Raw genomic sequence first — 23,625 nt, forward strand, 5'->3', positions numbered from 1 at the left:
GCTTCAGAACCTGCAGAAGTAGAGAGGGTAGAGGCAGAGTCAAGGAGCATACATAATGTTTATGTGCTCATCATTATACCAGTCAGCAAGTACTTTTTCACTTGTAATTTTAGATAACAGCCTAGGGGAAGCCATTTTCCAGAGAACCATACAGCCCAGAATTACAGGTTTCTATTGCTATGGTGCTTGTTTCCTAATCTGCCTGAGATAAATTTTGCACTGTCCTGAGTGCACTCAACAGTACAAGATCCTGTGCTGTGCAGTTTTTTATCAGTTTTTACTCAAGGTAACTGTATGACTAAATCCTGTGGGGTTTTTTTTGTTTGTTTGTTTTGTTTTTTGTTTTTTTTTTTTTTCAAAAAGGTTTTTCTTATTCCTAGATTCACAAACATTAGATGAGAAGAATGCGTATGATCTTCGAATCTGAATTCATCTCTATGTGGACCATGGACAGGTAGGCATATATTTTGACATATACTATATTTTAGAGCCATTTAAGCAAGAACGAGTTTTACACCTTCCATGGTAGTCTGTTACAGTGTTTAATTATCCAGAATAATTTTGAACAAAAATTGGTGTAATTGTCCTCATTAATGTGCGGCAAAGAAGAGCTTTTTTAAAGCAACCTCCAGACATGATTTGTAAACATCAACTTCATTTTTATTTGGTACAAAGCACATTAACGGCAGCAGCAGAGAGAGAGCTAAAATTTTACAAGTAGAGAATTAATCACAGCGGGTGATGACAGGCTGGTAAAGTGTCTCATTAGTAAAAGAATAACAAGGAGTTTAATGGAGAGTCAGTGTTTTGTAAGTATAATAGCCTGGGTTTTCAAAAGGGATTGGTGATTTGGGAATGCCTCTAGTTTTGATACCAATTCGAACCAGTCAGATTTTTGAAGGCATTAAGAGCATCTTTCTGTAGCTGCTTTAAAGATTTTGGAGGGTAAGCGTGCCAAAGACAGACTGTCATTTCCATCTCAGACACGGTCCTTGACTAAAACGTTCCTAGTTTCATAGTGTTTCAGGATGGACCAGCATGCTTTTAAGAGGCAGATTTGCAGCTGATATAAAATATCTTGGACACAGACAACATGGAACAGTGGCAGATTACAGTGACTGACATACTGTCCCTATTGTGAACTTTTTTTGCAGCAGAAAAACACTGTATCATCCTAAGTGAGAGCTTCTCTTATGTGGAAACTTAAACCTCCTCCCCATTCTGCAACAATAGCACTTACACAGGGCAGCGTTGTGGAAAGGCTTTGTTCTAAACATGCAGTCTGCTTGCAACAAACATCACCAGTGCAAGTTCAGCTCTAGAAAATGGATTAAAAAATACAGCTGGCAGAAGGAGACATAACCATAAAAGACAAGAACAAGTTGTAACTTACAGTGACAACTTGGAAACTGGGAGACACAAGGAAGAAATTCTTTTAGCTGTTTTGAGGATAAGCCAGGCTCATGCGTGCTGGGTGGTTTACTCTTGTTAAGTATAGCTAATCTTTTCAAACAGATTATCTGTTTATATATATATATATATATATAGCTTTTATTGGGTTTTAGTCCCATGAGTACTTTTTCTTCAACTACGAAGCGTATCATTTATATAGGTACGTAACACAGTGTACTGCAGGGTAGGTATTGTATGACATTTTATTTATATTTTGCTGTTGATATGTGGCAGAATGATGTTTCTGCTGCTTCTGGTCTCATTCATTAGAGTGACCAGGACAATGGGCATAGCTTCCTGTAATACCATCAGGCTAAAGCATAAGGGGAATTTAAGTAATGCCTAATTCTTAGAGGCCCTCACCTGGTGTAAATTGTAGCTACAAGTTAGGAGACTAGATAGTATAGGAAGGAGCATGCAACAAAACCAGTTAATGAAATCCAATCTGTTAGTGCAAGAAAGCTGAATTTTTCTTAATATTCCCTCCCCTGCTAAGTCTATCAAAGTCAAGTAAGAATTTTGATGCCACCCCCAATCTATTGAAGTCATAGTGAAAAAAATTCAGTGTTCATTGTATACCCAAATTATTTCTAGATCTTCAATTCATAATAAATCTACTTAGAGTGCTTTGTTCTGATGAACTCATTTAAATGTGTTATATTTAAAAATTGCATTTTCAGAGGCTTCTCTAGACAATTCTTAATCGGTTGTTATGGTGATGTCACTGATTACAGTTTTCAATGTCCCATTTGAAGATTATTCACTATTTAATGATCCAAAAAGTAGGTCTAGTTTCTTTCTTTCTTTCTTCTTTTTTTTTTTTTTCTCCAAATCTTTCATGAAATGAATTACAGAGGTTAGTCATAGTAAAAAATAATGGCAAATGCAAATCACACAATGTAAAGGACAATTTCCTTAGGATATTTTATATAAAGTGCATTTTCAGTAAACATAGAAATAGTATAAAAATCACTAAAAATAGGTATATGGGTAAAGAACACCTGAAATATCCTTGTGCAAATGTTGTCTTCATCTGTCACTAAAATTACAAAATGGTAATGGTCTGCAGAGCATGTGAAATTATTTTATATTTAAAAAGAATTTGTTGTGACATATTTCTCAGTTCCTGGCTGGACTGTCACTTCAATTTAGGTAGCTTTGTAAGCTGCAGCAGAGATCTAACTGGAAATTCAGTTTCAGCTTCACCTGAGTGTGCTCCACATTTTGGGGAGAAAAAAAAAAAAGTTCTTGTTACCTTCCCATCTTTAAAGGGTAAAATGTCATGCATCCCCTCTAAAAATCTTAAAAGCATTCCTTTCATCAACAATATTTTGAATTTCAAGAGAGATTTTTGTATACTTTTGTAACCCTTATAGGTATTGCAGACTATAATGTTTCCTGCACGCACATTCTTCTTGTCTATCCAGAGAGTCTGAGCAAAGCATAAGAACCTTCTATTACAATACAAATCACTGTGTTATCCAATAAGACCAACATAACTTTTATTTAAAAATAATTTTCGTTAAGGTCCATTTCCCAAAAAATTTATTGGGAAATTTACGTGGAATACCTGTGAAGTCAAGAGAATTTTAAATGATTTAGGATGCACTTACATCAGTATTTAGAACATCAGTATTTAGATTTGGAGAAAAGAAAGTTACCGTAAAGTGTGTTTCCTGGATGTTTTTAATTGTTCTTCTTGGGCTCACACCATGTGTAAGTCTGTTGCTTATCAGGACAGTAATATTTTGCCCGCTGAGCCCTTGCTCAGTACTCCAGAGCTATTTGCCTCCTCGTATCTTACTTTCTCTTCTGCTTCCATTCTGTCTTTCGTTCATCAAATTCTGCAGCTCTTAGGCTGAAGTCAAGGAATTAGATGAGTGAACTAGTGAACTATTTGTATTAGTAAAGGAATTGTAAGAGTAGGGTATGGAATGAGAGTGGGAAAGAATAAAGAAAAACAAAGGTAAAAAAAAAAAGAAACAATAGTGAAAAGAAATACAATGAATATTTTTCATTGTTGGAGAATAAAATGAGAGAAAATAGAAACTAGTTCATTTTATTATATGCTCCGTTTTGGAAAGCTTTTGCTATATTTGAAAGATGGCCATCTTATTCTGGATGTAACTGGTCTTCAGAGGACATTCCTTTGGTCTTCCTTACAAAATGGTTTCCATTACCATAACACTGAGTCAGTCTTTAACGATTCTATTCTCAGAAGGTACAGGGGTTATATTAGCCCCATTGAACAAATGAAGAACTCTATACACAGAAGGAAAAAAAACCAAAAACACCTTGATTCCTAGAGGCTCAGTGCCTTTTCAGAGGTCAAATTCAGGAAATTGAAGCGTGAGCTTTCCTCATTAGAGTATAGTGCTCTGTGATAAATCTTAATATTCTTCCATCTTGTACAATTCTCCATGTTTTGTGAGAGGAACAGAATGATTATCATTTCTTAATGAGCTCATAGTTTCTGCTGTAAAAAGCAAAAAATAAAATAAAAATACTGTTAGGGCTTTCATAAACACCATCATCTACCTCATCAGTATGATGTCCTTCCTATCTGCCTCAGGCTGTCAAATCCTTAAAGACATCACCATGACCTCCTCATTTTTTCAGTCCTAGTGGTGATACAGTTTGCTTCCTCCTTACTAACTCCACAACTTCATACTTGCTTGCTATTCATGTGCATGCAGTCGTTGTTGTGTCTACAGGATATGTTTTGGACTAATTAACTTAAGATATGTTGGAGAGAAAATTTTAACAGGGAATACAGGGCAATTTTCATTTCATCCTTTTCTCCTTTTGAGAGAATGGTCTTTATAATTTGTAAAAGTTTTTCCTTTATTAACTTTTTTTTTTTTTTTTTTTTTTTTTTTTCAATTATTGCATTTAAATTCACAGCTTGATCAAATAGTTTCATTTTACAAAAAGCTGTTTGCCTGTCCGGACTAATCTTTCTTGTTACAAAGTTATTATTCACATGCATTTTAGCTGCTTGGAACTTACCTCTTTCTTCATGCTTACATGTGAAAAATTGTGGTTTTACCTCATCAGAGCTCTGTGACTTGCATGTTTGGCAGCATGTGTTTATGTAGTGCTCAAAGTCAACCAAGTCTCTAAATAGATAACTGTCCTAGTAACTTCCAGAACTTTTATTTGTGTTTATCCTCGATGGGTGTAAACACTATGTAAAATAAAGGAAGAATAACACCGCAAACGTCTTCTGAGAGATACTAGAAGGGTGCAGCAGAGAAAATCCTAAGGAAGTTGCATGAGCTGTGTATTATTATGCATATGCTATAACAGCGAGAACATTAAATATCTCATGCTCTACCACAGCCACAAATATTATGTTTGGCATGTAACGAGGTCTGTACAGTCTGAAGACTGTAGTAAGAGGTTTTACCTGGCAAGAGGTTTAAAGATAAAAGCCCTTCAGAGCTAAACCTAATTCTCCTTTGAGGTATGTGTTAAAGTCAGAGCTGTTCTTGATGGTGTTTATAGTTACCTTCCCAAGAAATCTTTGCTATCTAAACTAAAACCAGTTTTAAACCTCCTGCTTATACTGTTTTTACTGCTGAGAGAAATGTTTCCTCTTTATAGAACGTTACACTAATTCAAATGATAATTGCATTTTATCCTTTTGGTGGTGATTGTTGCACTGGAACTAATATGAGTCAAAATAAACTTCACACAGATGATTAAAAGGAAATAGAAATAATATAATTAAAAAAAAAAAAAAAGAATTCTTCTCATCAAGAGACCAACCTACTTAGAAAGTAGATAGTAGAACATTTATGGTTATACAGTAGCTTGTTTATGCCAAATGTAGGTCATTATGTATCTGTGAAGTACTCATTGCTTTGTGGCTTTATATACTGACCTCTCATATTATAACATTTCATACTAATTTATGCATTTTTTTCCTCTCTCTCTCTTTTTTTTTTCTTTCATCCAACCCCTAGAAATTTAATTTACTATTGTAGATAGAGTGGCATGCATTCACTCTAATGGTCAAGTGATTAGCTCTTCAGGATGGCATACATATCTTAAAACAAATATATTTATTTGTCACTGAATATTCAGAGATCATTATCTTAATTACATTTTAGTAGTAAGAGGCATGACAGAAAGTTGATTTTTTCCCTCTAAACTTGAGATTCTTTCCATACTGGCATTCAATTTGATTAATGTTTACATTAACTGCAATTTATTGGTCACTTGCTCAGCAGAAGCTTTCCAAAGAAAGATTATAAATGCTAATATGTTACTATTTACATCCCCATAAAACATCCACAGATTACAAATTGGAAAATATAGGACTAATTAACACTGATCAGCAGATGTGTATGCTGATGTGATATATTGGGAAAATCTGATTTTCAGCTTCATTTAGTCAGAATCAACATGTTGATCATTATTATGAGTGATTGAGTAGACATTAAAAGACACTGCTAAAACCCCATTCATACATGCAGTCTTGCTCTCCTATACCTCTAAATAGGTAGAAATCAAATTAAGTTTCAGATATATCTATTTTGCACTGAATTTGAAAATCAAATTCTATTTACCTAACTGTGTAAGTGAAGATACTTAGAAACTTTCTTATGTTAATATGGCAAATTGGTCCATGGAGGATACTGACAAGGCTGGTTCACACAGACACTTTCAGTGTAGAAGAAAACTGAGATTGCCCTTTTTTGTATATACTGAACTTAAATAATTTTAGCGTGATTAGAATTGGAGATATGAAATATCACAACATAACTAAATCAAGAAGGAAAAACTTTAAGAGAATTGGTATGTTCTGAGATCATTACAGGTGTAGTGCAATAGAAAAGGAAGAGCTTCCAGTTCTGGTGAACAGAATGTATCAAAGGAAAGAAAACACTTTATTCCTGTTTTGATCTAGAACTTTTAGATACAAGTGCACCATATTCTAGTAGGCAGCAGGACTAAGGTAGATGTGACGGTTTGTGAGAGGAACATACAGAAATAAGAAATTAGAATGAAGAAACTGGCTGGTGATACTCACAGCCCATAATTAGGAAGGAACATTCCTGTTGTTCCTGTTTACTCATAGGAACTGCTGGAAAATGAATAGCATTAGATGTTCGGCAACATTATTCCTTTTCTGTCTGCACAAGCTTTTAATTGTTGTGATGTCCAAAATAATTTATATAGATTTTTAAGCTATGAAATATTTTCACTCATAATATGCTTTAGCAAGTCAGCCCAATAAAGTCTTAATTGGACTATTTTGGAATGAGTTTGAGATTAAATTTTAAATTGGTGGCAACTTCCTTCATGGTGTAACAGATTAAGTTTTCACCTACTAAAAGGTATCCCAGAAAATGTGTACTTGTTTTGTCAGATACAACTTTGCTAGTGCATGCTCACTCACATACAAGGGCCTACTTTCCTGTCTACAAGAGTGATATGATTTATATATATATTTATGTATAAACATACATGTATTTAATAGTATACAAATACCTCAATTTGACATTTTTTGCTTCTCAATTGTGTTAATACAGTGAGTTGGCACTTTTAAGGTCTCACATTCCTACTAGTCTGTGCCTCCCATAAATACCAGTCCAGCCGTCAATCTCCTCACCTTCCATGAAGTTTCTTTTTCACAAGCTATAAAAGTCTTTCAGAAAGGAGAAAAATGTCATTTTTTCTCATCTGTTGTGAACAAGGTTCAGGTCATCCATGCAGTCTGTTCCTCTACCATAATTGCTTCCTTTTAACGGGTTGGGAATGCTCTGCCAGAAGATAAAAGCAAAAGAAGGACATTTGTGAACTTAAAGAGCTTTTTTTATTGCCTGGCCCAATCTCCAAGCATTTCAAATTTTATTAACCTCTCCTATTATCCAATTTATTATTCCAGTACATTGTCCCTTGGTTGGACTATCAGTTAATGGTTCTGCTATCAGAAACAAAGCAAGACTGACAGAGGAAAAGAGAGATCTGTCTTTCATTCCCAGACAGGAGAACAAAATAAGGCAAGCTGATGTGTGTCATTAGCAACTTTGCTACCAGAAATTCCTTCTAAACATTTCTGACTGCATTCCCCTGATTTTGACAAATGCTTCAGCCATGAAAGAGCTTTTAGCTTCAAAACAATTTCTACACAGTATTTTTATACGCTATTTTTAAACAGGAATAGTATTTCCTCCAATCTAACCTTCTTACAAAGAAAATATCTACAGGATTTTCAGTAAAAATGAATTTAAATTCTTCTGATCTGCAGCTTGGACATCATGCTCTTACCACAAATATTTGTCTGGAAATACTTATAATATCATCTGCTGACTTGTGGTTTTTTTTGAGTTCATATAAAAGGAAGTAACTATTCTGGAAGAATATGCAGTACAGCTATTAGATCAATCAGTTATTTATTTGTCAAATGGGAATACATAAAAGAAAATACAGCCTTTGTATTTCTACATTTAATGATTATTATTATGGAAATAATTGCATTTTCTTACAAAAGGGAAATTCTTACTCCAGTATTCATCAGTACTTTTTCTTTATTCAGCCATGTAGATGTAACTCCCTCTTCTCCTTCTGTTGTACTTGACCAACAACCAAACCAGAGTCTAAAAAACAAAAGTTAAGAAATCTTCATACCTTTGTGCTATGGAGTGTATAGGGAGTCACAACACATTCTTCTAAAGAATTGCTGCTGAAGACATAAATTCATTTCCCTAGCAGTCAGACCACTACTAAGCTGCATCTATTCTTTGCCTAGTTCTGTGCATTTTGAAGTGCTTAGCTAAAGCTGACCACTGCTAATAGTGATCCTTATCAGTTTTCTTTTATGCTAGAAGTTCCATACAGGAATGACAGAACTGTATATCCATATTAAGTGTTCATATATCTTCAGATCCGTTTGACCTATTTAATTTTATATTAAGGCTCCTGAATAGGGATAATGAGGTTTCCAAGAAACATATTTCATATAAAAATGAAAAAGATGGGCATCCATCTCCACTGAACACAGAACAGCTGCCTGCAGATCAGTAAAGACTTTCCAATGCTTGCCACTGTAGTGTTAATGGAGCATTACAGTGATATCCTTTGACAAATTTGAACATGGTTTTTTAGTTTCTAGTGCAGTAATATTTGGAAAATATACAACTGCAAAGTCTGTATGATCTGTTTGTTACTGTTGGTCAGAAAGTTTCTCTCAAACCTTGCAAAAGTATCAAATAGTATGCAAAGTGTGGTAGATACTCTAGATTTCATCTTGTCTGCAATGCGTTTTAGTACTAAGTGGAAGATTTTCCTAAGTCAAGTCTAAAGAGTGTCTCAAATTCCTGCCAGCATTCTACTTGAAACTGTTACTTTCTTCCAAGTCACCTTCTTTCTATTTTAAAAGCTGTCATTATTCAAACGTCAGTGCATTTCCATATCTTTTTATTTACAGTCACTCGTAGTTGAATGTGTACAGATAATCATGCAGCTACTTTCAGTTACATTTTGAGAGTGGTAGGTCACGGTAAGATGCAGAAATAATTGTATAACTTAAATACACAGCATTAGGTTTTCTTTATGCTTGTGTGCATACACAAATGCCCGCAAACGTAAATATACAGACACGCTATCCTGTCTCATATAGTTGTAACCAATGAAGTCTTACATCAGGTTCTGTGAGGGTTGTTTTCAGAAGAAGGTAACCATTTGCGTTTCCAAAACTGTGTCAATCTGGAAGTGGTAATTATGTTTTAAAAAATAAATCTTAGGGAAGTAAGTGAAAGGTCGAGTGTTAGGAAGAAAGAAAAGGAGCATCAATTATTTGAATTATTTGCATCAAATACAGCCTACCATTCATGTCAGCTATGAAAAATTGTCAATCATCTTATAGTTAAAAAATGAAGCATGCTAACATTTTTACAGAAAGCCTCATCCAGATCTTAATTCCCAATTATTTCTTTCATATATCGATAATTTAATTCAGTGCAACTTCTAAAAGCAGCAAACCTACAGCTGCCTGCTGTACTCTATGTGGCTTCAATACTCTTCATAATCTGATGTGTAAGTTAGTGTACCTTGAGGAATAGGGAATCTTCCAATTTATTAGCTGAAGTATCTTACATCTTTCGATGCTTGAAAAAATTTTATATTGACATATCCGGAGTTTTTATTGAAGTTATATTAGTGCTATCTATCAGGGATATGCTAGAAAATCTATAACTTCCACCAAAATGTTGCCCATGTGAGCAATTCAGTTTATGAAGTACAGTCTTCTCAGGCTGACTTAGTGCCTCCTGGTTCATTTTTCAAGCTATGTGATGTCTAATGAATTTGTCAAAATAAAAACTAATACACAGTTTCATGTCTATCATCAAATTATGCTTTCCAATATAGGGCTAAAAGTATGAAAAAAGACACCTATATGAAAGTCTGCAAATGGAAAACATCTCAGGTCTATGCTATTCTATTTCCTGTTTTGACACTTCTTTGCAGCCTCAGAGCTGTTTTACTTTGGTTGCAATTACACTGGGAGTTTGTCCAGATAAAGTAATGACACTGTTTCATTATGTGAAGCATGTAGATATTTGTCTGTGGTGCACCATCAAGCCAGTCAATATATTTGAGAAAACATAAATATAAGGAGAGGTTGAGAGGTCTTTATGACCTTCTTTAAAGCAATCTCAGATCCCATTTTCTAAACCACTAAACAGGGATTTTCAAACTCATTTGTTTTGCCGTACATATTAAGTCAGAACCTTACATCAAGTATCAGGCTGACATTTTTAAATAACAGCATAATGTTTACCCTGTTTATATATGCGGCATTGTTTTCCTCAGGTCTTAAAGATTCTTTGAATAAAACTAAGAACAGTAAGCCTTTAGGAATACTAAAAGGGAAAATGATTTCTCTGTGCCCTATTCAGCAGGCATCAGTAATATGTGCTGTTCTGGCTACCAGTTTTCATAATCATAGGCAGTTGTCAGTCATCATAAATCAGTCTCTACTGTGACCTCTGTGGGACTAAGCAGGTCACTGCAGAGTGCTTCACATGTTTTATTTTTCTCTTTTGATGGAGTGAAATAATGACACAGTGGCAAAGGAGAGTTACAAGACCGGTAACTTCAATCAGATGCCATGTATGCACTCCCAGGTACAGTCAGGGCTTTGGGACTACAAAGCTGTGCTTTCACTGCAGCTGATCCAGAGCTGACAATTCTCTGGCCTTTCTACACGAGAGTGTGATGTTCAGGAACTCTATCTAAGCTGATAAAACATATTAAAACTCACTGGGGAGGCACTGCTGATTCTGGAAAGTAAACCATAAGGCTCAGAGAGACTTCTTGTAGAGAACACGTAACCATCAGTAGGCATATTCTTGTATTTCATCATTAAAAAGTGTATTTTAAGCATTTCTTTTTTAAGCCTGTTGTGTCAGATGCTGAGCAGAAATGAAGTGGTTTTGAATTCAGTGGAATGATGCTGATTTATGTCCGCTGATATAAATCCTACACATGTGGATGCTATTAATGCCAGACATGGATCGAATAACTTTTAGATGAATTCAAGGCATTTGAACAAATAGGCTGCCTGTAAAAACATGTGCTGTTAATAGCTTACCATGATATGTACTGTGTGTTTACCTTAACAGCTGGGAGTGTAAATGCAACCTTAGATACACATGTAATTGTGTGTGGCCAGGAAAGTAACAGGGGAGCATGCTGGCACCAAACAGTAAGTGCCATCCTAAAGAAGTACACAGTGTACTGTAGAAAGTTGCCTATTTGCTGGCTGGATAGTGCCAGTCCCAAGCTAGTCTTTGGTTAGTCAGTTGAGCAGCCAGGCTCAGACAACTTTTCTGCTGTTTTAGCATTTTCCCATGCTTGTTCAGAAGGTGATACTGCTGGGATAGTCAGCAGAGCCTGCAATGCAGTAATAAAACATGATTATAGATTTTTGTTTTGTTTTGTTTTTCAGGCAAGGTTGAAGTAACTGTCAGGGAAAAAAAAATAAGTTGAAAAAGGCAGAGGACTCTGAGTGAAATGATGACTACAGACAAATGTGGGAATAAATAACAGAGTTAACACTGAAAGACAGTCTGTTAAGGTTTTAAGATTACCCCAGAGGGGTTAATTGAGCTTTTCAAAACATTTTCCAATTGTTTCAGATGGTAACATCTAACTAATGAATCAAGAATGAAGATTCCTTGAAGGAATGTTCATTAGCATAATTATGCTCATTAACATAATACGTTCATCACTTAATTCAGATCTGATTGGCTTACTTAGGATTAAAAGCCTGGAGCTGCAAAACTGAAGATGACCTTTTCTGTGAGTGAGCAGATTTTCCTGCTCAGAAGGTTTGTGATCACACAGTCCTGTAGCCCATGCTTTCACCAGTGCTTGCAGTCTGTTTTTGTTCACCACTACAGCCTCAGTAACAAAGGTTCTCAGAGTTTCTTTTCAGTGCCAGAATATTTAATATTTTCCAGTCAAATTCCTACGAGATGGTGTTCTGCATAGGAGTGTATTCTGGAAATAGTTAATATAGGCACTCTAAGATGAGTTCATTTATTCTTGATAATAACGGAACGCTAGGTTGGCATCCTAATGTCCTATTTTTCTGCTTAGTTGGAACCTGTCATGTACATGTTAACATTAACAGGAAAACTGAATATGAAACTTGACTTCGCTACCTAGAACATTAAAATTTCAGTAAGTTCAAAAAAGAAAAATGCAAACATTTGAGAGGTCATTTTGCTTGTTCATTTTTTTTTCAGTAAATTGCATAAAACTCTCATTATATCATTTATCTCTCATAATAGCTTAATTTGGACTCCTTCCAAATTAAAATGGAGACAAAGTCATTGTTTTGCTGTTTTCAAAAGAGATGCTGAATTTCATAGGAATAAGGCAGTAGAGCAAGGTCTTGAATACTAAAAAGACTACACAATTTCCTTCTGGTAGCTATGCTGGCAATTGAGTTAGTATGTTTCCCTTGCTTGAATGGCTAAAGAAAATAATGGTTTTGTCCGTTCAAATGGCACTGTTGAATCCAAGAGTTGATTTCAGCGATGGGATTCATACATCATGCTGTCTTACTCCGCATATGGGCTCTTCTTCTAGAAGAGTTCTTTGATGGATTCCTGTGTGATAAAACGCATCACTCTGCACCTTATATTGCTTCCATTGCATTCTCTACACAGCAAGGGCAGAATAAGTCAATAAACTCTGCTTATCTCCGGAACATTCTCTTTTAAAGGTAGTATATGATGTTATTACTAAAGCCATAGTTTTCAAAGATGGTGAGATGATTTTTTTTATTTTTTTTTATTTTTTATTTTTTAAAAGAAGAGTCATGAGACAGTAATATCCACCCAAGCAGTGTTTGTTGCCCCTACCTACATAAGCTTACTTGTCAGCAGATTGCATACTAATTTATTAAGGCTGATTCAGTTCATCGCTACATGTCTGTAAGCCATTCATGACAAGCCAGAACAAAAAACTGTATCTGCTCTATAACTGGCACCCATCACTTGTGAGGTGAACTCACAGGACGTTGTCATAAAACTAAGGCAGCTGTATGGCTGCGTTGCAAATTTCTGCTCTAAGCAATGTCTGAGTCCAATATCAGCTTCCGATGAAAACTCAGCTGAAGTTTTCAGTGTGTTTCAGTTATGTAGTGTTTTGCAGGGGGCTCGTAAAAGAAGCCTCAGGGTAACACCTTAGCCTTCCATGGCCATGCTTCTAGATGGTGTTCCCACCTCTTATGTATCCTTTTTCCTTCTGGGAAGATCACCAAGTTCACTTTCAATTTAACTAATTTTGACTTTGATTACAACCAGGAAACTTCACTGATGTTCCTAGGTGTGCATGAGCACAAAAATTGAGATTTGACCATACACTACTATCAAATAATATCAAGTAATAATAGAGTTTACAATTGTAGGCATTTTTTAGTAACACTGCATAATAATATGGAGCATCTAATGAAATTTAAGTAAACAAAATGGCAGTGTTTCTATTGGCAAATGTCCAGGACACAAGTACAATCTTTTGTCTTTGTAATCTTCTCCTTAACAAGTGAAAAGAGGAGATCAAAGACACCTTTAATTCTTATATTGAAGACCAGCGTGATTTGTACTATCTTTTAAATCTTAACTAGTGACTTCTCTCAGTTTTCCAGCAATGTAAGTAACAGTAGTAATAATTAATTTCAAATGCTCTTAAGTACTTTTCAAGGCATGGGTTTCAATGAACTCTGTGAAAATATGAAAGAGTTATTATTTCCCAGTTTTGCAAATAAGGAAAGTAATGTGGTTTGGGTTAGTGATTTGCCTAAAAGCACACATTGATATAATGCACTTCTAAGAATAGCGCTCACAAGTTTCTGGCTGCCGGCCAAGAGATCTCTTCACTAAAGTACTTTGCTTCTGATACCTATGTTAAAACCCATGTGACACTGATATAGATATGACTGAAAAGGAAGATCACCGTTTATTGCACTGGCTATCCTTTTCAGAACCTCAGACTTTGTTATCATAGACATCAGAGATTTCTCAATATAAACAGACCTAAGCTGTTGCTCATTTGACAAGTGGTATCATGGTCCTCAATTCTTGGATGATTTTATACAGGAACACTCTTGACATATTTTAGCATACTTTCCTCCATGTAATTTTTATTGTTACGCCCACTCTTCTTGATGAATAGTACACACAGGGTATTAAAAATTAGAAGTTTATTTCAAAGTGGAATAGAGTTAAATTCAGTGTGAGTGGTGAAATACACAGTACTGATTGTTGGATAAACTTGAGAATGGAAAGCCCTGCAAGTATTTTGCTTGTAGAGTAAGTTTGGCATCACTGGTCTTATTTGGTATGTGCCAGCATCTCTGTCTGCCCCATCATTTATTCTTGGAAATGTAGTTGCTAGATACAGCTATAATAGTTAAAAATAATGGTGTAAAGTTAATGAAAGGTAGAAAGTCACTCGTGATTTCTTGCCTTGAGTGTGGAAGAGAGCAAACAGCTTTATTAATGTCCTTAAAATAGTAAAAAATAAGAAAACAAATGCATCTGCTGATTATATATGCTTAAAGTATGCTTTCAGGTGTACCAAAGGAGCTCAAAATCTTCTTTTGTTTATTTATATATATATTTTTAACCCATTTCTGATAGCTGTTGAGGTAGCTGTGTAGTATCAAAATTACTGAGTTTTAAAAGGCTCCGTTCAGTGCTGACTAGTTCAAGGTCCAAATTTGCTGAGGCCTTTATCAACCCTACTTTCGATTTTTTTGGTGCTTAGAACACTATCAACCCAAGCTACCTGTAGGTAGTGTGAGTCTGTCCGGTGAAGGATGGGCACCCACAGCCTGTGCACCTTAAAACCTGTGTTTTAGGTGTGAACTGACTAAAAAAGGAAACTTCATTGTGATGCACAGGTTAGTTCATTTATAAATTAGGACTATAAGGACTAAATATAAGGACTAAATATAAAGACTATATAGGACTAAAAAGGGTTGACGCCTGGGAATGCATTTCAGGCATGCTGCTCACAGGAGACATGGACAAGTTCGACACAGCTGCTTCTCTTGTGCACTCTGTCTAACCCTTGCTCTCAGTCCTTGAACATCTACCTCAGAGCTGCAGGTTATGAGATGCAGTTATGCACTTAAGAGCATTGGTAAATGGTCAAGTTAGGGAGAAGTGGGGAGAAGAGACTGATGAAGTAACATACCTACTAAATACTAACTACCAGAGTCTAAAATAGTGCTTTTGAAATTAGAACACAATGTAGCCAAGAAATCAAAGGATATTAAGCTAGTCAGTAAAACGGAGTATTTGGATTTACTAAAATGCGTAAAAGAATACCAATGCTTTCCAGTACCTTGGCAATGAACAGTGTAGTAATGTTTTTTATGAGTGTTTTTAAGTTCTGGCTGCTTTGTGGCTTCCATCTTCAGGAAGCACAGCATGCTAAGTGTGTGCATATGTTATGCTTAATTAATTGGAGTTTCTAAATACACAAGCAGAAATTAATGTCTAGTTCACAAAATTGCTAAGGCTATAAGGCACTCTCCCATACTGAACCATTATGCTCTGTACATGAACCATCAAGAAGGCCATAAGGCTATCTTCTGTATTATAGATATGTTTCATATGTAGGTGGCTGTTGCTATTTCTGCTGATTTATTTATTTATTTGAGTGTTTACATCTCCTTATTTCACATTGTAGGAATCAAAGTAGGAATCTACACATCAAACGTAGCACCTAAAGCTGACACTGGCTCTCAGGAGAGAGTAACTTCCTTACTGTTCAGGGAGAAGAAATCAAGCCTCTTTGTTCTCCTGAGATATGTATTTTGTTTTGAAGATTCATTGTAAAGGCAAAGGTGTATGGAAGTACAGTCATAGCAGTATTTCTTTTCCCCAAGTACGCCCTCAGAAAGAGGTGTGTGGTTTTTGGTTTCTTTAAGTAAGAAATAAACCCAGAATTGTGAATTACTAGCTTTGCAAAGAGACTAAAGCTTAATCTAAGTTGCAAGCAAGAAATGGGAGTCTGTGTAGAAAGTGGCTGGAAAATACTGATGTAGTTTCCTTTCAAAAGTAAATTACAAGTACTGATATTCTCATAAGGCAGCACAGAAAGTGCCTGCCTTTTACCCTTCAGTTGAGCATTCATCATCATTAACTGCTGAAACCATATTTTTCAAAGTCTTAGGATAATATTTGTATTTTTTATTGTATTTATTTATTTTTTTTTAATTTGTCTTATTTGATTTTTTTCTCATCTCTAATCAAATCCTGGCATTTTCTAAAACTAGTTTAGTAGTGTTCTAAGATTCATTTCCCTCCTCAGAGCATTTCTGTATGTTTCCTGCATGGTCATTGTTATGCATTCTCTTAATATTGCATTATTCTAATTTGTTTATTTGGTATCCAGATTGGGTACTTTTTTCTTTTTTTAATTGAATCCATGCTTTTAAACATTAGATCTAATGCCAAATCATAGTGTTGCAATTAATAAAAAACAGTTTCCAATAATTTTTTGAAAGTATCATGATGTTGAATAGTCCATGAATATTGTTCACTAGTGCAGTGGGATCCTATGGTGATTCAAGGAGTTGTTACTAATTTGAGCACTGCTAAATATCCACTGAAGTCAGAAGTTTACTGAAGTTGTCTTATAATAGGAGATCCCTCCACAGTTGTCTGAGTGATGGTGTAGAGCTTCATTCTTTAGTTTACCCACCATAATTTCTACTGGTTTCTACAGGAAGGATTACTGCTAACCATTAGCAATTGTAGATCACTGTTTGCATCTGAAGTGCAGATGACACATTGCAAAACACACTTTTCATTGCCTAGGGTAAACATTTGTTCCTCAATTGGTGTAAAATGGCAAGACTGCAGGGGGTTCCACTAGTTGGGGAGTTATCCAAGAATTTTATCATGCTGTGGACTCTAGGAACATACTGTCAAATACAGTTTTACAAGAGCACTGTTAATATCACAGTAAGAGCAAATATCTGACAAGTGCAGTCTTATCCAGCATAAATGAGTATGCTTACATCAACTAAATGTCTTATCTTCAGGCTGTTGTCTGTGATTAATGTTAGTGGTAAACAGCTATAATATCAAATGCTGTTTCTATTAATTTTCATGCTGTTTTATGATACAGTAGATGTCATAGTTAGAGAGAAAGGAGGGGTAGTGTTGGGTCTCACTTCTGATTTCCCTGAATCTAAGCATGAATTTTCATGCAGGATGACTGCGTTTAGACCTACATATACAACTTTATGTTTGGTGACAGTCTGCTTGCCCTGTGGATTTGGCTGTATTTTTTTTTATTTTTTTTTTCCTGAAAGAGATTGATTAACCATGTTCTTAAAGTGAAGTATTTTTAATGAGCAATTTGAAAAGAGACAAAAGTTTTCTACTGACTGTGTTATAATTTTATTATCGTCATCTGGCTCTTGACTGAACTTCTCGGCAAGCAGCACAGCCTGCTTCACTAAATTACAGTAAGACAACATTACGTATTCTGTCTTCTATTAAGTTATCTTGCAAGCTACAGCAGATTTAGTTTACCTTGCCAAACCTCTTTTTCTCTCCTTGTCTACATTTATTAAGAAGCTGAGTTTAAGGCAGCCTTGACTGACACTGCTTAGTATATGAGCCTAAACAGTGTGCTGCTGAATTGTTTCATTACTTTCCAAGGACCAAGATGTGAACGTTCTTGTGCTTCTTTGCAATGTGTTTTCCAAGCAAAAGAATGCACTGCCAGTGGTTCTCTGTTGTTCAGGAAGTAAAAACTAGGTTAGCTTCCATGTGTTGCAGTAACTGATCTCCTCCTTGCCTCTCACTCTAAGAAATCTAAAACTATTTTTCGTCTATCTGCATAATCTCCTACAGGTGGTGTTTTTCTTCCCTGCTTAATTCAGCTGGTAAACTGCTTCTGTAAGAACTTAAGTTGGTGATCCACTTACACAAAGTAATTGCATAAATTTCTATTTAGTACATTTTTTGTTATAAACCTGTGTAGATGTTTTAGACCAGTAGGCTGAGTGTATTACTTATGAGAGTATACCACTGCATAAAAGTTTTTATTGATAACTCTTATGATATTATTATTTAAATCAAACTGTTGTGTCTAGGAAAGGTCTTGCTTTGGGTTTATTGAGTCCCTTTACCTAGGTCTTGTAGCAAAGATTTTGCTTTTCTAGTGGCACAGCACTCCCCCTCTAGGGAAGAGGGAAGCAATGAAACAGTTTTACCATGTTACCTGTCTGTACCTGGTCCTTACTGGGAAAACATTATCATGTTGTGATGACTAAATGTGAGAAGTGCTCATGTTCAGTAGTCCAGGCTCATGTGAAATTCCCCATGAATTGCAATTTATTTCACACTTTTGCAAGAGTGGGCTGCCTAAAGAACCAGGTGCACAGGTTTGGTGAGATGCAACAGCTCATATTTCCTACTTCCCAACACCGGTTGCCTCCCCAGTAATCTCACTGCTTGAATACTCCAAGGTTTACAGCCTATCCAACTATTCTAATTCCCTTTATGGTTGTTCCACCTGTTTACTGCTTGGTTAACCCCTCTTTGTTCTCCTCCTATACTTGTTTAGTTTTTACTTACTATGGTATGTTGGGATAACCTCTAATAGTTAATGGTCCCCTCTGGCTGTCATTCATACTTCACAGCTGGTTTGTTACCAGTACATCTCCTGATGTAACTCAAAAATGCAGGTCTTCTATTCTGCAGGCAAGAATTTATCTTGTGTCAGAGTTCCATGGCACCTCTTTCGACCTCTTTGGAGTTATAACATCTCATTAGGCAAAAGCAACGTTTCTTTCTCCACATTACATCAGAAAAGTGAATTCATTGAATCCCAGTCACTCAAACAATAACCAAGGAGAAAGGCTGTTCTGTTTGAAAATCCTCCTGGTATGAGTGCAACTTATAAAGTAAATGAGTGCTTTTGTCAGAATTGCTGATGCTATTTTCCTTAATGAAAGAAGCTCTGCTTTTTCTCAGTGTAACCACATCTACCCCAGGGCACCACTACTACAAAAATACCCCTTGTTGATATTGCTAATGGAAAAATGTGAATGTATAGCTTTGTTCTAAGTGTGATCCCAGAAGTGAGAGATCACACTTTAGGTTGAAATGGGGAATGGCCGTTATTGTATGTGATCATCAGTGTCACAATGGCATTATGTATTATGCATTTGGGAATTTTTCTGTAACAGTGTTGGCAGTGTAAAATGGACAGAAGAATTTGTCACATCCTCACCTAGTACCTTTTAACTTGGCCAGAATACATTTATTTAATTGTGGGTGCCTAGCATGAGTGAGCCAAATTTTAGGCTAGGTGAAACTTAGTAATTGCAGGGAGCTGAACTCTGAACTTGACTGTACGTTTTCTTGACTTATTGATGGCATGTAATAAAATGCAAATGCCTACCTTGTATCTATGACATAATTAATGATAAATACTAGCAGTTATATATTTCTTAATTGAATAAATATACATTTCAAAAAGGAACTGGTCACGTTTTACAACCTAATTAAAGAAAATATAAAAGGATTATTACATGCAGTGGTCTATGATTATTGAGAAAGACAGATAAAACCAAACTTTACTGCAGACAATTTGAAGCAAGAAATTCTATAACAGAAAAGGAAAGGAAAGCATGCACTGAATGGGCACTGCTCTGCATGCTGGCATGGCTGATCTGCACATGGAAGGAAAGCTTCATGGAGCTGTTACCATTGTTCCAGCAGTTCTAGGACAATACCGTATCACACAGCATGAAAGGAACAGCATGTATTATCAAATTCCATTACCCAGAAGCTATTCTTCAGAGTCTTTGGTACAGGTAATTATTGTGGTCCCTAATTTGGCAGCTTGCAACAAACCTTTCTGTCATAGTGCTTCAGCCAGACAATGTTCCGCTGTTGTAAAACCAGCTCATAGTTCTTTCCCTTAGTGTTGGAAGCTGCAGAGAAAAAAGATTCAGTTAAGAAATCATATTTACCTAGGAGACCTATGCTATGTGCTTTGCTACCCATTTTATTTTGCTTCTGCTAGCAATTTCTCCTCTCTTTCCCTGTTTGTTTTGTTTTGTTTTTTAAGGGAAAGTATGTCTCATATGTAAAAAACAAAGCACAAGAAAAGAAACAAAAAAAGGAACCCACAAAGCAGCAGTAAAAAGAGAAATGCTCACAAAATGTGGGGAGCCTTTAAAGACCATTGCCCTGTACAGCAATCTTCCTATGCTTCAGATTGGGCCTTTTGGTGTACCCGGTACATACTTGTATATTAGCGACAAATGTGTTAAGGTCAAAAATGTTAGATTTCTTCAGAGACATCAGTGATAAGACAAGAGTACCAGTTTGAAAATGAGTGACCATAATAAGGCTTTAAAAACGAGCTGAACTATTTCCAAACAAAAGGTTTCATACTGGAAGCTAATAAACAAAAATGTCGCATGGGACATATTAAATAGAGTTTTCGAAGTGAGGATGTATTTTCATTGTGATTTGAAAAGAAGAACATACAAATGTTATGAGCATGTAGAGTAGAATTAATATTTTGTTTTCCAGAAACTACAGGAGATTATAGGAGTCTCTTTTTCTCCTAATTACGAAATCACCAAATAGTTGATTTTAAAAGGGATCTCTGGAAATAATTTGCTCATCTCTCCCTTCTCAAAACAGGGTTAATGAGCAGCAGCAAGCTTGGCCAGTCATATTCTGACCAGCTCCAAGACACTGCAGCCCCTCTGGGCAACCTGTTCCAAGTGTTGGACCACCCTTACAGGTAAGTTTAAATGGCATTTCCTTTTTTTCAGTTTTGGCTTATTGCCTTGTCCTGTCACTTGCAACCACTGGGAAAAGTCTTGTTCCACTTTCCTTACTCTCTCCTATAATTTATTTATACACATTGGTAAGATCCCCCTAAACTCTCTGTACTCCAATCCCAACAATCCCAGCCCTGCATCTCCTTGTGTGGCAGCTGCTCTAAGATGTAAGAATAACTCATTAAAATTTGACAAATAAAGCTATAACTGTCACTATGGGAATGCATTGTAAAGCATTACTGATATCATTTACTGATGCATATGTTCACAAATACATCGACAAAATCTTTTGCGGTGATCTATGTTTCATCTTGAGTGTCAGCCAGGTAAGTGAGTATCGTTTTCTGGTTAAATTTTTACTTCTGAACTAAAACAGTAGCTGAAGAATATCAGTAGGACAGGATGAACTATTCTTTTAATTTTGAGACCACTCTTAATTTGGGGGGTGACTGAAAGAGCCTACAATATGAAAAATGGAAATAGAGAAAGGGTAGATTTTGTATATGTGCTTTATTGCAATGGGATATACATGATAATGTCCACTATTTTATAAGTAAAACTTAGGAATTTGGGAACTTTGTAGGTTGGAGTCCCTAAGAAAAATAGCTATTATAGGATCTTTCCATTTCTATCAAAATCTGGAATCCATGCTTTCAGTGATGTCAGGAAATATCTGGATTAAAAACTTCTCCTTGCTGCTGACAAGTGTGTAATAGCAGTGGTAGCATCCCACACAGTCTTTGACAACTGAAGCAGGACTCTGTACCATGTTGTCTTGGCTGCACCACAAAAACTAAAGTCACAATTGTTGCAGACTTGTTTTATCTTCTCACTGTCTCATGACATAATGGAAAAACAGGAAAAAGGAGAGAACATCTCACACTATTCCTGTCAGATAAGAAATTCTGAATGCCATCCTTTTCGTCCTTCTCTGGCCCAGACTACTTGACCCCTTGTGGTTTTGACAGACAGTGAATTTTCTGTGTCTGGAAGATCCCCAGTACATCATAGGAGATGAACAAATTCATCTCCTATCATCTCTGGCTTCAGCAGTTTTCCTTATGCAGACATCAGTGTCCTACTCAGCTGACTGTGACGGCTGTAAGCTCATGCTGCCTACAGTGCTGCTGCCAGTGCCTCTGGTGGCCTGGAGAAGATTTAAAACCTGGTAAACGGGCATGTTTTCACTTCTTGTGAGTGGTATTTGTATGGCATGAATGTAAGATTTGTCCCATTTTTAACAGTAATGTCCTCAGCCTTCAGTTGTAGCAGTGAGTGCACACCTAATTTTGGCAATACCTTTTGCATCTTTATGTATGGAGAGAAAATGCTGCCTTCCCTGGAAAGAGAAGTATCTGACAGTCCTTTGAAACATTTTCCATATGTAAACAGATGATTAGTATTCTGCAGTAAATATTTACTTCCAATTCTAAAGCTCTCAGCAGAAGACTGGTATTCTGATACTGCATTTTTAAAATCCTTCAGGATGCAGTACAGTCTCCTTTAGTGCTAATTTGTATGTGAATTTTATTATAAAACAGCAATATTTTTATTCATATTAAATATTGATGATGCATCGTTTCACAGTTGCATGAAAAATTTGACTTGCAGTAATAACCTCCTCCTGGTCATGTAAAAAAATCTCCCCCAGGCCTCTTCCTAAAATTTGACAATTGTCTAAATCTGGATGAAAATAATGCTTTTTTCCATTACAGATAGCATAAAGGCTGTGATTTGCAGGCTGGAAGTTACAGGGAAAAAAATTAGTTGCAGTCCTTATATCCGTTGTCTAGGTGTGTTTTTTCAGCAGGCCCTTCAGCAAGTCCAAACGTTGCTAAATTTCCTCATGCCTGAACCACAATGCTGACATTTTTTGAGTGACTGGGTCGAGATAATATGAAAGCTAAAATGTATTACTATTCTACACAACAGCCATCTAGTTCATTCAACTCCAATCAGGACAAGTTCTCCCAGGATCTAAAGGAAATAATTCAAAGCCCTACATAATACAGAGGAATGCCACAAGTAGTGCAGCCACTTAAGATATGAAACCATCAGTTGTTGTGAATAGCATTTTGTCTGGGCTAAAATAATCCTGAGAGGAGCAGTCTGTGTTTACAAAATTGAATTAAATACATAGCAGAGATCTTTAGCTTAATAGTTATGTTGCTGGTGTCTCTCAAGTTTTCTGCTGACATGCCAGTGAAATTCAGCAGTACTCCAACATATTGAAGTGTGACTTTGCTTGCTTTAGATGTGAGTTAAGTGTGCTCTAAGAATAATGCAAACCATCCACAAAGGTTTGTTATGCCTGCAGCGTTATTGAGCTATCTTAGACCATGAGTATGGAACTGGAATTTTGTAACTGACCTCAAGTTTTGGTATAACAGATGAGACACATCGTTTGAGGCAGTTCCTTGCTGTTAATGTTTCTGCTTATGCTATGGTATGTCAGAAAAACAATGAACCAAAACTAAACAATAGAACAAACAAAACCCAACAACCACAAACACACCTGGACATGCCCTCAGACTTTTCTACCCTTCCTTTAATTTTTATGTCTTTTTATGACCGCTTTTTGTAAAAAACATGATTTTATATTGAAAGTCTGTTACTGCTTTTTGCATGCCACAAAGCATTTAAAACATGACATTTGCAAAACTAGTCTAATGGAGCATTTCTGAGTTGTTGGGTTGTTTGTTTTTGTTTTTGTTTTTTTTTCCATCTGATATACAGCACAGAGTTATTTGTGGTTTGTCTCTTGGTGAGAAAGGCTGCTCTCACAGTTCAGACAGGCTGCTCTGTTGCTCTGGTGTCCA

The 23,625-nt window shown here is 36.0% G+C and overlaps 1 long non-coding RNA gene across 1 annotated transcript; it reads right to left on the reverse strand.

The window, feature by feature from the left end:
* Nucleotides 1-3,113: 3,113 nt before the first annotated feature.
* On the reverse strand, nucleotides 3,114-19,944 carry LOC107319350 (uncharacterized). Its single transcript, XR_014947793.1, has 4 exons — nucleotides 19,863-19,944; nucleotides 7,967-8,060; nucleotides 7,073-7,223; nucleotides 3,114-3,928 (listed from the first exon to the last, which is right to left on the reverse strand). It is a non-coding gene; the product is annotated as an uncharacterized LOC107319350 (long non-coding RNA).
* Between the last annotated feature and the right edge of the window lie 3,681 nt (nucleotides 19,945-23,625).

Source organism: Coturnix japonica, chromosome 6 (assembly GCF_054131305.1).
Source record: "Coturnix japonica strain WE chromosome 6, WE-NBRP24, whole genome shotgun sequence".
Classification (NCBI taxonomy): domain Eukaryota; kingdom Metazoa; phylum Chordata; class Aves; order Galliformes; family Phasianidae; genus Coturnix; species Coturnix japonica.